Source organism: Dendroctonus ponderosae, unplaced genomic scaffold (genome assembly GCF_020466585.1).
Source record: "Dendroctonus ponderosae isolate FM_Combo_2020 unplaced genomic scaffold, Dpon_F_20191213v2 Dpon_F_20191213_1, whole genome shotgun sequence".
In the NCBI taxonomy this organism is placed as follows: Eukaryota; Metazoa; Arthropoda; class Insecta; order Coleoptera; family Curculionidae; genus Dendroctonus; species Dendroctonus ponderosae.
Window position 1 is genome coordinate 25,760,085 of NW_026017110.1, and position 14,455 is coordinate 25,774,539.

General features: G+C 33.8%; 1 protein-coding gene and 1 long non-coding RNA gene across 2 annotated transcripts in view; one reads left to right on the top strand and one right to left on the bottom strand.

The window, feature by feature from the left end:
- LOC109543692 (AF4/FMR2 family member lilli) overlaps positions 1-14,455 on the bottom strand; it is a gene marked incomplete at its 3' end in the record, with an annotated part of 101,483 nt that overhangs the window by 73,718 nt on the left and 13,310 nt on the right.
- On the top strand, positions 11,321-12,494 carry LOC125502616. The gene is made up of 2 exons (XR_007280383.1): positions 11,321-11,789; positions 11,851-12,494. It is a non-coding gene; the product is annotated as an uncharacterized LOC125502616 (long non-coding RNA).

Sequence of the window (14,455 nt, forward strand, 5' to 3'; positions counted from 1 at the left end):
CGACCGTACCTGTACAATAACAAGATTTCGGATAAATTTCCAATTAAAAAAAAAGAGTATCTATGAGCTACTTTTGATACAAAAAAAAGAATAGGTACATTTCATTTTTGATCTTTCCCGCCGATATTCCGACTGATCCCACTGGCCTTATTTTCAGATCTTCCGCTTTCGTTCCGTTTCAACTATTATCATAGTTGACCAGCAATTTCGGGACATCCTTTATCGGGTGTTAAATTTTACGTTAACGGCCTCTTTGTCAAGTTCTCTTAACACTTAACCATGATTTAGGGATCCAATAAACTTTCCTTTTAGAACACATTTGACAATTGAAGAGTGAGAGTTTTAACTTCTAAAGGGTTTAGGTGCCAAAATCCTAAAGTTGAGAAAATCCAGAAAAACACTTTAACACATGCCTTTGCAGTTTCCAATGCATATAGACCCTTTTCAGATCCATTGGGGTTGGTATTTACAATATTATTGTATTGGTATTATGGTATTGTCAAGCAAAATATAGATTTTTGTATTAAAAAATGTATGGCACTTGAGACCCTTTAGAAGTTATACTCTTCAATTATAACAAGCTCATACCTACCGAACGCTTTTGGCTTGAATGGCTTGTAAACCGCATAGATAAAGACAAGTAAAACACAGATAGACAAGTCGCCGGGTCTTGGCGACTAAAATCTAACTTTCTAAACAACGCAATTCTAATAGTCAACAATAAAATGACTGGAACAAGCAAGAAAAAACCCGTCAATATTCGTAGGAATATTGAAAATTTTGGTTTATACCCGCTGTCCACCATGCGCGAATTCCTTTTTGTCTTTTACGCCAGCAATGCTTGACCAACGAATCAATCAAACGAGGTGCATTTGAAGGTGAAACATAGTGCTCATATTAATTCAGATTTAACTTACTTCAAAATTTTAAAGAGCAGTTTTGAAAAGTGTTAGAATAAGACTATAATCAAAATGCTTTTAATATTATCAATATAAGTTCAGCCATATATATTATGGACCACAGTTTACTGGCAAAAAAGAAATCGGCTGGACATTATAACACAACGTGGAGACTTGAGACTGACGCTAAACAAATTGGAACCTAATATAAAATCTCTGTGCATCAAGCGCAAGGATCTCACTAAATTAATATAGAAAAACCCTTTGGAATTTGAATTTCAGTTTTTCATTACATGTTTTGAAAATTTTCTTAATGGGTTTCGTTTACAATTTCCTAGTGATTTCTGCCGAAAACCTATCATTTAAGTTTCTTAAGTAAACAATTTATTTTTTTAATATTAAAAATTATGTATGTTGCATAAGAATTTTAGAAAGGAAAATACTGGTCTAGACTTGTGACAAGTTTTTCATCTTTCAGTAAAATTTTCGTATAATCAACTTGTAGAACGCTTATTGATGGTCAATTTGGAAACTTCACATCCTTAATATCTTTCTTGCCGTCAAAAATATGAAAAAATCGGAAAGACACGTCAACTTTATACGAATATTTTTAGCTTTCTTGTTTCAACCCTCTATAAGGGGTAGATGTCACCCTTAGAATCGTAAATGGGAATCAAGTAGCACATGGTTTTAAAGAGCGTTCAATTATTTTTTCAGTGGTATTCTACTTTGTTGCATTTAGTTCAAAGGTTTCCGAATAATCGCGTTTCAAAGCTGCAGAAGCAATTGAGATTGTCGTTTTCGGGTTAGTGTTTACAAAAAAATTATTGCATTGGGTCTGTTTACAGTACAAATGATTAAAAGAATAGGTGACACCGTTTAAATCGTTCAATAAGAAAAAGAAAATCTAGTTTAAACACTTGATTTCTTATTTATTGATTATTTTACTTCGAGGGAAATGGCTTCTTCTTTGCGGAAGAGACATTTCTAAAATACAACCCATGAGATCTACTTATGCGCTATCTTACAAGTTGTTCAAAATGTTGAACATTTTCCTTTACACAACAATAAAGTCTGTTTTCGAGCTCCTCCCTAACATTTCGGAAAACTTCACCGAGAATTGACCGGCATTCTGCAGCAATTCGCCTTTTAAGATCAACATCGCAAGTCGTGTTTGATAAAATCCTATAAACAATGAATTTAAGATGGCCCCAAAGTCCGAATATCTGTTTCTGTAATAAAAGTTCATTTTTTCTAAATGGAAATATTAACAAACATAATCGTCGGTATTGTAGTAACGAAAACTCGCATAATTTACGAGAAGGATATACACAATATCCTCAAAAAGTCAATGTTTGCGCTGGTTCTTTTGGAAATGCCATTATTGGTACTTTATTTATTAAGGAAACTTGACAGACGATCTGTACCTTAATATTATAAGTACCTTGAGGAGACTATTAATCCTGTGCGTTAGAATCTCAAATTAATGCAGAAAGTACTTTAGTTTTACCTCTACCGCATAATGATTTTGCAAATATTTAGTTAATTTTTGAAAAAAATTACATTGACAAAACTTTTGCTGAACTAGCAATTTTGGGATTTCCACAAGTTCAGCAGTAGAACTTTTGCAAAATCCCGTCGTATTAAAGACTTTAATAGTCTATATAATAATACCCTTTCGTGCACATAATAGTCAAGTTTGCGCCATAACCGATTGTTTAGAAATTGAAATTCTAAGATGAAATATCTCAAAAACACCGCGAGATACCGACTTTCACCAAGAATATTTTTTTGTGACACAATGGTACACAATTAAAGGAAATTCAGTAGTTTAAGGCACAAAAAAGTTTTAATTGGAGAATTTGGGAGTTACATCCCAACTAATAGGAGATTTGAACTTCTAAGCTCAAAAAGCACACTATAATACTGTGGTAATAGCAGAACTGGTGAACTTAACGAAAAACAGCATTAATAGTGGATATTTGAATATGAATTCAGTAATAAATCTTCCTCAATCAATACCAAGGATTTGTTTTATTTATGGCATATTAATAAACAGAAAGTAATTTAACGGTAAAGATAAAAAGATAAAGAAACTATAATGCTAAATGCCAGTAAAATGTAAAGCCACAAATCGGCGTATTATTTCAAATAAAAAATGGGCGTGAAAGGAAAAGTCAGCAGCACTTTTTTCATCTCAAAGGAGCAGGCTCTTGAAAAACAGTTTTATTTTGAGAAAAATTAGTAGTGTAGAATTGTTTTCTTTCAAATTATTAATAAATGCCATAAAATATGCCATTCATAAAAGCTCTAACCAGGCACGTTTGTTAACTGTGACAACAATTGCATGTGAAGTTTCATAGAAAAATGTTGCACCATTTACGCAATCTTAATAAATTTATTTTTTTAAAGTTTTATCTTCCTGTAGATCTGAAGATACTTGCACTGTATCACTTGCCAAACACCCTGTACACTAGATTATAGTGATTAGATGTTATTAAGAATCAGTGGTTTAGTAGGTTTGTAAAGAAGGCAAAGGAACAACATTGTAAAGGAAGAACAACATTTTATATCGTTTTGCTAAGCGAAATTTAACAGCTTCTTTGAGAAGGGAGTATTTATTTTGTTTAGCAAATTATTACTAATTTACAAGGTGAATTACAACCTTATGGACACAGAGCAGGGGCGTGTAGAGGACCTCAAAACAAGTAGAGTTAGTTTTTTTTCTCAGGACCATGGTTAACGAGATACAGGGTGTTAAAGTTTAAAAAAAAATCGTATTTTCTCTTTAACTCATCCATTTTATAAGATATTTTGGTCAACTCTTTATCGTAGGCTAATGTTTAGACCCTTTACCTGTAGGTAAGGCGACTGGTTGTGAAAGTCTACAGGATGTTCTTTTTTCTAGAGGCCTACCCCCTTTTACCCCGCCGAACTTTTTTGTGGTGCGCTACTGACTTCGACCGAACTAATTTTTGCAGTTCTTTGGTATCTGTCTTCGTTTTCGAATTATTTGCACAAATATAAGTCCATGTAGGGTTCCTGGGTGATTTTCCATGAATTTTCTTGTACTTTTTTTGCGTTCTTTCGTTCACATTTTTTGTGAAAGAAATTAATTTCACAATAAATTGAAATATTTTTATTTGGATTAGCTTACAACCGATCAACCTCCATTATTGTAAATTAAATTAAAGTAAAAAAATATTAAATTTTAAAGTTAACTCTTCAGCCATTCCTATTTTAACTTCAACTTGCACTTGAAGCTTTCACAGAAAAATATGAACAAAAGGACAAAAAAAATGTATGAGAAAAATGATAGAAAATTACCCAGAAACCCTACATGGACTTATATTTGTGCAAATAACTCGAAAACGAAGACAGATACGAAAAAACTGCAAGAGAGCAGAAAATTCTTTAATAGAACAGCAAATTCAAAAAAAAAAAGTGTTTGGTCGAAGTCAGTAACGCATAACAAAACAGTTAGGGGGGGTAAAACGGGGTATACGTCTAGAAAAATGAACACCCTGTCCTGTAGATTTTCACAACCAGTCGCCTTACCTACTGGTAAAGGGTCTAAACGTTAACAATTTGAGCAAAATATCTCATAAACTGTATCAGCTAAAAAAAAATATAATTTTTGCCCCTGCTATGTGCCCATAAGGTTGTGAATCACCCTGTAGTTGACTTAAACGATATTTATTCGTCGTGGTTCCACAGAACATCCCCTCTTAGAATGGTAACTAATGGTGGGTATATACACGAGAATAAGGATAAGGCTTAAGGCATAAGAATAACGCCTAAGAAATAAGCCTAATGGTGTGTTTATAAAGCAGATTAAGGAACAATATTATTTTATGTGCAGCCAATCAAATGGAAGCATAGGCTTAAGAAACAATAGGGTTGTGTCCGTTTATGGTCAACATGAACGCGGTAACATACCAATAAAAGCTTATTTCACATAAATATTGTACATTAAAATGGATTTGCCCACTGAAGAAGTGGTAGTTCTTTTTGGATTAGTAATTTCGTTTTTTAACCTCACAACAAAATGTAAATACGATGTTTGGCGGTCACGTGGGATATTGGAATATAATTTATCTTACAAACTGCGCATGCCTCATTAGAAAAACGCCTAAGGCATAAGCTAAAAGTTAAAAGTTGGCAACTTTCTTAAGTCTTATTCCTTAAGCGTTAGGCACTATTCGGTTTATAATCACCTCTATGGTTAAGGGTTATTCCTTATTTTTGTGCAGAATCCCACCGTTAATAGAGCTAAGTTGCTCAACGACAGCGGTCGTCCGCTAGATGGAGCAATCTGTCCGAGCCAAAAGTCATTTGTTGCAAATAGTCCAGAAACCAGCAAAAAAAATGGTTGTAACTGATTTCTTGAATACGTATTTAATAAAATATCACATCATAAGTTCTCTTTTATTGATCATAAATATTTACTATGTTTATAACTGTCAAACTGCAGGTTTCGGCTTGATAAAACCTGGTGATTGCAATAATCAGGGGCCTTATTTTCATGCGTCTACGTGAGCACCGGTGAATTTATGTTTTGGCGATTGCCTAAAATCGGTGAGAGCAAATTCACCTGGTGTAGACCAGGCGACTGACAATTCAAGTGTGTGAGAATCTTATTGTCATGCGCAAAAAGGCAAATCTGTGCTAGAGAAATAGATTCATATCTCAAGTGAATATCGAATTTGCTTCTCATCGATTTTCGGCAATTAGCAGTACACAAGTTCCAGGCCCCATGTATAAAATATCAGATAAATTGCTCACATTCAAATCGAGATCGCGCGCTTCGTCGCCAGGCGGCGCTAAACTTATATTCAAAAACTATCATGGTAGTTTCAATTCTAAGGGGGGATGTTCTGTGGCTTGTCGGTAGAGTCATCTGTTGCAAATAATAGGGAGTTTTTAGGCCCCTTACTTGCAACACGTTTTAGGTTATCCGTTATTCTGAGCATGCGCATTAGTAAAGAAATAACCGTTTACGTTGTTAGAGGATAACGTGTGCCTTTATTTACGTACGAGTAGCGGTAACGTTAATAAGCATCACGTTAAAAAGTAGAACGACGGGGTTGACATATTTGACTTATTTCTAATATTGTTAATAAAATAGCGGTTATAATTAAATAGGAAATCTTTGTAAATTTAAATAAGTCTTTTTCATTGATTAGTTTATGCCATTATTGCCTAATTACGGATTTTATGTGAAATTGTTTGGGCAAATTTGAACTTTGGCAACACTACTAACATCGCAAGCACAGGTTGTAACTTCTAACCCATAACCCAACTATTTTATTTTGAATTTTATTTAATTTGTTTGGAATATATTCTTTCTGAAACCTAATATTGATATTTGGGCTCAATATTTTCTAAATTAAAAATAGCTCTTCGGTTTGCAACAACAGATGGGTCAAAGATGTCGTGTAAAATTAAGTCTCTTATTAAATCGTGATCCGCATTCCCTAATCATTTCGGTGCAGAAAGGCAGCTTCAATGATTTCTTTCATCTTAGTCACTATTTGCTTAATAACAATACAAACTTAAACTAGCTATGAAACCTTTCGAAACAAAACGGGATAAGAAAACAATAAAGTGAGGTTTATCTTATTAAGAGTGCAACAAACGCGGTATAAAAAACTAAAAAACGTATTTAACGTTATTTGCCTGTCCACCTTATTTTTTTAACACTGCGCATGATCACAATAACGTTTAGCGTTTAAGGCCAACGTAATTTTATGGGGCTTAAAAACTCTCTAATAGCCAATAATGTTGCAAATAATATAATAATAAAGCCTGCAAATAATAAATAATCCTAGCAAAAGATTCAAATTTTGTAACTTCCCGACAGAAAAACATAAACACATCGAAGACGTTGGTCTCGCAAACAGTCCATCTGAATGAAGCCCTCGAGACAAGAGTGTTTAAGACATTTTTAATCTGGCATTCTCTGAAGTGTTAATTTTGATATTATAAATATCAAAATATTGAAGATAAGATATAATGAAAACAATTCGCTCAGCTTCTCATAAGTTTTGTCTATGGCTGCAATTAAAATGTTACTTTCACCACAAAAGGCTGTACTTAAGTAGAAAATAAGCGCGCTAACGTATAGCCAAAGTCGGATGTGTCTACTTCCAAAAGCTTTAGACCATGATTTATGGCGAATTAATAGGAAATTAGTTATGGAATTCGCTGCCGAAATTCTCCGACATTGCCAAGAAGTCGAAGTTCCTTTCCCACTAACGAGTCTGGTAAATATTAAGAAATAATTACTCACAAGAATGCCAAGATGACCACGAACAATTTAATCAATGCCACATTTACATAAACAGGTACATTTTCCCCAGCAATTGAAATAATGCGCTCAGGGGTAGCAACAGGGCAGTTTTGCTAAATTCCGTAGAAACAAGGTGCTGCATTGACCTTGTTTTGATAGAAGTTATTTGAAAAATTTCAACAGAATAAACTATCAAGATTGGAAACCTACCAACTTTTGATATGATTCAGTTTGAGGTAGTCTATTTCGTTAAATCTATTTATACATAAGCATGTAATGGTATTAAATGGTTCGCAAAAAAGTAAATACCTCTACAATGGTTATTTTAGTTCTAAAACTGCTAATGCCAACAAATCAATTTCTTAGAGAGATTAACGTATAAAACAATTCCAAGTTTCCTGATACTTGCAAAAACATTAAACGACTGACCTTAGGAAGTTTTTGCATGTTTGAGCATCTCTAGTATCGAAATAAACCTGCTTTTGATATGACCATGATGGGTCGCACAGGTCAAGACCAAAGGATAAAACTCAATTCAGCCATTTATATTTTTGCTAAACCGATAATTAGATATTTGCTGCATTATTGCCTGATATTAAGAAATTACTAATAATGTGAAATATGTATTAACAGTAAATTCATAGAATATGTAAGGGTGTGTTTTGAACAGCAAATATAGTAAAATGCTAGTTGAATTGAATGCTAGTAGATAAGGCAGCTTTACTGCATGTAAAAATATACAAATAATAGAGAGTTAATGGACGCTCAATAAAGATATGCAGTAATAAAGTTAGTGGTATTTTGACACTACGCCTGCGCAATTGAGTCTAAAAATAAGGGACCCCCCTCAGCAATACTGTAACTAAGTTACTATATATCTATCGTCCGTTTGCAGGTTAAGTACAGATGTAAGTGATCTGTGGCTGTCTTGTTCTATGCAGGTTATTTCATTATACAGGGTGACTCGATAAGGGTAAAGAGCGGCTGTAACTCGACAACGGTAAGGACTAGCGGTTTGGGGAAAAATCCTTATATTATGTATTGAAGTGTGTAGCTCGACCGCTAGAGAGCACAACTTCTAACACAAGACGTCATTTGAGCATAGCATAGCATAAAATACGCAACGTCATACCGCATAGTTTATCTCTCTGACATTTTTGTATATTTTTCATAATAAAAGACTGGGAGGCCAATGCAGTTTTCAATATACTTTGCAGTTTTTAATATACTTTGCAGTTTAATATCTCCTGAACCACTCAACCGATTCCACTGTTTTTGGCCTTATTTGAAAGATCATTTTAATATCTTTTAAAGGCCATTTTTTGTTATACCGTTTGGTTTGAACAATTTGGTCAATGAGAGGGAGTTTTCTGCCGCGATTACATATTTTTGTGATTTTTGGGCAATAGTTAAATGGTAGGAGACTTTTTTTAGGAGAGAAAACCGCATCATGACATCTTCAGTCCTTCTAGATAGGATCTAGAGAAAGATCTCGGACAAGATTACCACATTGTTTTACACCAGGTAATAAATGATACTAATTGCGATAGTAGGCTAAACTGGCCACTGGCTTTTAAATAATATGATTCGAGAAGCGCGGAATCATGGAAGGAAAACTCATAGGCCATTTTTTTTGACCAAATGGAGAAAGCTTCTTGGCATTTCCAAAAGTTTCTTTGCCACCGCTTTTGGAAGAGGTCTCCTTGCAAACAAGGAGGAACATGTGGTTACAGCTTGATGGTTGTCCGGCGCATTATAATCGAAACGTACGTCAGCATTTAGACGAGAAATTGTCAAATTGCGTCATTGGAAGAGAAAGTCCGTTTCCCTGGCCAGCGCGCTCGCCAGATCTTACTTGCATAGATTTCTATTTATGGGGTAGATTACAAGACCTGGTTTTCCAAGACAAACCCACAACCAGGGAAAATATGATGGGAATAATTAAAAATGTCATTTGAAGCAGCAGTTTTTTCCACGGAAATTGGAATAAATAAATGCATTGAGAATGATGGAAGACATTTTGAACATTTGTGAGATGTTCTTGACTTGACCGTGTGCGGGTAATTCTAAGACTTTTTCAACTTTTACTGTTTTATTGTTATTATTTGTGGCGTTCTCCCGTTGGCTTTTAAGCACGCGTCAAAACTAATTGTAATAAAATGTTTCAAAAATTTACATTTTAAATAAATATTTGCATTTTCTTTTATAAATCGTCAAACTAAGAGTATAGTTCCATTTAACTGTTTTCCAAAACTCAAATAAATTTGTAATTGCTGCAGGAAACGCCATCTACACCTGGTTCAGACTAGCTTTTAAAGAAATAGAAACAGATCGAAAAGTTTGTAAATATTGTTTTATGTTATAAACGTCATCAACTCCAATAAATAATCAAGTTTGACAAGTTTCAACTGTCACTCGACAACGAGTAATGTGAAGTTTCGCAGCGCCATCATCGGTAGTTGAACTCGCAAATAGTAGTTTTCGATACAAGGGAGAAAAGTTCGCCTTCCTATGGAACAATATTTTTTATTCGAATGAAAGGTATAACACGATATATGAGTTATACTTAATAATAATGGCCAAAAATAAAAAGTGTCAACTTCATATTTGAAATTTGATGTCAATTCCATTTTTGAAATTGTCACGTTTTGACTTCCTATTCCTGTTGAACTTGCTCTCCGCCAATACTTTTAAATCCCCGGTCAAACAATTATGCAAATTCACTGCAACAATATAGATACAATTTTATTACTTACAACTCAGTTATGTTTTGGCAATAAAATGGACCTGTTTCTAGTTCTGCTGTTTGAACTAGTATATTGTATAGTATGAATAAGTATTCGTATTTGAATAAGGTATATCATATAATAAGGCGTATGAGTTAACAAACAATAATCAAAATAGGAGTCCAGGCCATCATAACCAAAATGTAGAGTATAATCTTCTCATTCTCTAATATAGTTCCTAGGAAAATGAATTACGTATTTTATTACAGTGAAATAAATTGAGACGATCAGAAAACATCTAGATTCAGAACAGAAACTGGCCAAGAACAACTAACGATTTTTAACAATCCCTTCTAAATCCCAATCTAGGCCAACTTAAACATACCTACTTTCACTAGCCCATTTTAATTAAGTACTACAAAAAGGTTAGAAAACAACGTTTCATTCTTGTAAGATTACTGACTAAGAAAAATGCCCAATTCCTACCCAGTGCCTAGTAAAAATTGATCGATTTCTACTACAAAAGTACTTTGGATTTCCACCAGGGATGCTCAGATAGAAAAAAATACACAGTCAAAGACACTCTGCCTACTGTTAATAAATAATGTTGATTCAGGTGCTCATTTAGATTGTTAATGTTGAAAGTATTACTTTAGATTAGCGGCTGATTTGAATTTTAATCGATTATTAAGCAACCTCAACTAATGTTTGATATTATTTTAACAAAAAAACCATTTCAAAGTTAGTTGAATTATCGAAAGTTTCGATCTTAGCAAATTGTATAAGTATTGCAGAGTTGGCCGAATTATCGAAATATTTGAATCTAACAAAAAGAACATTGCGGAGCCAGTTTAATTATTGGAAGATTTTTCTTTAAAGAACCGTTAGGAAAAACCAACAATCTTGAATCGACAACATTGTTTATTTTCGATGTTATATTTGATAAACGATATCAGTAATAAACGCAAAACAGCTGATTGATGACATGCAACTAACATTTGCAGATTGAGATCGAAGGATGACTACTTAAAATAAGCTATTTACTATTTGCCAAATGTAAAACACTCCCAACTTCCCACTAGAACTGGATACTTATATGCAGGAAATTACTTCTATGAAAAATAAACGTTATTCAATAAGAAATCACTTTTATGACGTAAATCATCCGTATAACTTCTGAGTTCTAAATCCGTCGTACTTTATTCCCAATGTCAGAAATTGCTTATTATTTCTACATTGATGGGCATTAACCAAGGGTTGTCAATTTAGTCAACAATAATTCGAAATTACGATTTTATTGTTGTTGGTCCTGCCTCCTAATACTTGTCAACATCAACTGTATTTAACGAACAAATAAAACCCGGAAGATTTAAATCCTGACAAAGCAAACGTTCTGTTTGCATCTACATTTACAAAACATTGCTCTGTTTACTGCATTAAAAGATATCAGCAAAATGTTTGTTTATTACAGTTCGTATTACAACTATCCTAGGGTATGGTTTAGTAGCAGCACACCAGCCGCTTTGATAAAGTGGAAAATGTAACAATTATGCTACTTCATGGAAAGCTTGCAGATGCAGAGTACGCTTTATATTTACTAACCCCAGTCATGTTTTCGTTTTAAATACTTGGTATATTCGCATAGAGCTCAGTCAGTTGTAACAGATCGTCTTTGGATGGGAACTCGAAGACTTATGCATTTTTTAGTGTTGAATTGGTTTGGTGGGTCTGATAAAACGTTCCTCAGACTGATCGATATTTGTATCTATTACATAATTAAAACTCATTACAGTGATCAAATCGAATATGGATGAGTCACAGTGAACGTCCTCTAGGACCTCAGGATATGACGGAAATATCAGCGACACGCACGTAAAACGAATTGAAGAAATGTTACCAGAAAAATAATTTTCACCGCTCTTAATTTAAGCAGGCTGCAACTAAGCACTACCTGAGTGAATGAGGCCTGATACTCTCAGAATCGGCAGGAAATTAATCAGTCCTACACCTTAAGCAGAAGGTACAAAGCGTCCCTGCTTGGCAAACCAGAGTTCGATAAATAGACAATCACACTCTCTCAGAAAATGTTGCTGAAATCACCAATCAATCTATAAATGTATGCACATTGGAAGTAAGCCTGAAAAAGCAAAAACAAAACCTCTTGAATCTCCCACCTCAAATCAAATCAAATCAAAGCGATCCGAACTGGGTTTGATGAGGTTCTTACACTGATAAGGACATTGTATACTAGTGGATAAAAACGCTTCAATGTGTAATGTTGACGATAAGTTGTTTAGAAATTCGAATCTCTTTTATCTGAATATTATTATTAAGTTAACGCGCGCGTAAAAATGCAATAAAACTCATCTACTCAAGTTGCAGCCATTTAGGCAGCTTGGTTAATTACAACAATCAGATATACAGGATGTTCTTTAAGTACGTAGGTAGCCTGTAATGTTCAGTGAATCAAATTTTGGCAAATTGCGTTTTACCAGAAAAAAAAATAGTTTGTAAATTTCTAAATAGTTTCTAGACATAGTAGACATTATGTTTCATTAAAACTTTCTGTATGATAAATCTCACCCTGTACGTCTTCAAGTCATGTACTTTATTGAACCCTTGTGAAATCAACCTGGGCCACAAATTTCATAACGATAGTACAAAAACTAGGTATAGAAGCTGTGTGGAAAAAGATATAAAAAACAATACACAAAACATGAAAAATTGTAAACTTTGACACTGTGTATCGCATAAACAGGGAGTGCCCAGACCAGCCAATTCTAAATTAATTTCATTTCTTAGTTGGGAATTTCCCTTACATCATCAGCTTAAGTGTGTCAGGATCCTACTAATAATATAGCTTTTATGTTACGTTTGGAAAAGGAATGCATTCTTCATATAAAAAGCACACTTGCTATCAATTCATGATAAAGAACGTGAATTTATTCGGTATTTCCACAGATCCTGGATTTTTAGGCAAAAAAACCCTGACTGACCTTGAAATTTCTACTCAAGTTAAAATCATTCAAATTTCAATGCAAATTTGAAGAATTTGCTTATGGTGTTTTATATCATTTTTGTATTATAATGTGTTGTTATTAACTTAACTTTGTAAAGTGTTATAAATCTACATAGCATGTGTGTCTCCATTAAGTCGGGTAAAGCAGGGAGAGTTGGACCACTTTTTTTGCAATTATCGTTACGAACGATCGTTTAAAATTATTAAAGAGCTTTCAGAAAAGAAAAAGAAGAGCCTTCAGTTTGCCTGGGTATTTCTCTCTTAGACCGGCGGAGATGTTGCCAAATGCAAAATTTATTTAAATAATGGGGTAGATGGGCCAGGAGTGGTAGGATGGTCCACTATGGTTATTGAGTATTTTCTGTAAAATAGAACTAAAAATAATTATTTTGGGTAATAAACTATATTTCGCACTAAGAAAATACATAAAACTCATTTTAATATATAGAAAAATTAAATTTTAACACTAAAATATACCACCTACACTAGACCAGTTTAATTTCCATGGCTCCAGGGCCTAAAGAAGGGTGCTTCTTCAAGTATCGGGCTTTAAGCGTCTCTTCAGAGTGGATTTGGAAATCCCAAAATTTCTAGCAGCTTGGTTGATGCCCATTTCGTTATTGTCTATTGCTAATCCAGCATTTTTCAGGTTTTTCTAAGTTCATTCTCTTCCTTTAGAATGTTTGCGATTCTACGGGCATTCCTACAGTTGACATCCCTAGATCCTTTACTTAAAAAAAATTGTGACGAACACAAAAGTTGTTTAACTTTGACACGGAATTGTCAAAATTTGACATAGTATTTTAAAAAAATGAAACACCCTATATATTTTTAGACAGACCGATTGGAGTTTTTTCCTGATTTCAGAAATATACATATACAGGATAATACGGGCTCACTTGGAGAGTACAAGAAAAATATTGAAAACTTAACAGTGGAAAATCGAATTTCAACTTCGTTATTAAGCATTATTTTGAAATTGTCCCATGTTCAAGTTGTAGCATATTGGAATACTTAAGCATTCGAAAAGAAAAAATTAAATTAGCCTGAAATGAAACAAAAACCATAGAAAGAGAACATAACGGAATTTATTGCTACTATAAATTTCAAAATAAATAAATAAATAAAAATAAAATCATTAAAATCACTGATTTTGTATATGACCTCCATTTAACGCTAGACATACTCTATATATAATTCACTACAATTTCAGTATCTACAGTATCATACACAATATTATTGAAATAACACCAGAGAAAAGAATCAAGGAGTTAGGTCGGGGCTATTTGGAGGCCATTGGATAGGACCCGCTCGTCCAATCCAGATATCAACATTTTCATTTGAAAAAAAGTGCTACCGGGAGAACGTTATGGGGTGGAGAGAGCGACTTGGAATATAGGAAAAACGGCTAATACAGGCAAAATATATACTTTTGCAATCAGGAAAAAAAATTACTGCCTTTCGAATTTCTTCTATGGATGGTACTTCTACAGGGAGATCTGCTGTGTGATATGTATTT